Source organism: Rhinatrema bivittatum, chromosome 8 (genome assembly GCF_901001135.1).
Source record: "Rhinatrema bivittatum chromosome 8, aRhiBiv1.1, whole genome shotgun sequence".
Classification (NCBI taxonomy): Eukaryota; Metazoa; Chordata; class Amphibia; order Gymnophiona; family Rhinatrematidae; genus Rhinatrema; species Rhinatrema bivittatum.
Window position 1 is genome coordinate 180,382,315 of NC_042622.1, and position 987 is coordinate 180,383,301.

Below are 987 nucleotides of genomic sequence, written 5' to 3' on the forward strand. Positions count from 1 at the left end.
TTGCGGCTCCACGTGGGCCGCAGCGGGGAGCAGGGAGATAGTTGTCGGCGGGCTGTGCGGCCAGGAAGGCCCCCCCGCGGCGCCGTTTTCTCCTCGTCGGCGGGTAGCGCAGGCCATCCGGGCCCCCCCCGCAGCGGCGTTTCATCTCGCGGCCCCCCCCCGAGGCCCTGGGTGTTTTCAGCTGCCGGGAACTGTTTCTTCATCGCGATCTCGATGCCGCGGCCGGCGCGTTGCTCGGCCTGCGGCGAGCCTGGATCGCGCGTGTCGAGGGAGGGGATCTGCGCTAGGTGCCTCCCCGGGGGGGAAGGCACGTCTCGGACCCTCACTCATTCTCTCCCTATGGCAGCCTTGCCCGGGCGGCGCGGGCCGGCCCCTCCCCCATTCCTGGCGGGAACGGCGGCCATTTTACATGCACTGCACCCTGAAGGAGCTCAGGCAGCGCTGGGGGATGGGGAAGCCTCAGAGGGCTCCCCCCCGAATTTGCTACCGGAGACGGATCCGGAGGAGGACCCGCAGGGGCAGGGTCACCCGGGGCCCCCACCCGCGGGGGTCCCCCCGCGGAGGCCGGGGTTCTCCCCGGAGTTTATACGCCTGCTGCACACAGCGTACCTGCAGGAGCTGGCTGATCCCGCGGGGCCCCCACCACCCAAGCAACCGAGACCTTCGGCCCTCTCCACGGCCCCCCCCGCTCCGGCGGGCGTGGGGGCCCCACAGCTCCCGTACACGCCCGGCTCCCTGTGGCCTCGGGGGGGACTGGGTCGGCCCCAGGTTCCCCTGGGGCAGATCCTGCAGCTTCGGGACAAGGGGACTCTACTTCTGAGGGAGAGGATCCACGCACGCTGCGCCTCTTCCAGCGGGAAGAGCTGGATGACCTAATTCCGCAAATCATTCAGGGGTTGGACCTCGATCCCCCTCCGGACCCGCCAGCTCCCGTTGCGCCCGCGGTCGTCACTTCCTCTAAGAAGGGGGATCCCGTACTGGCAGCCC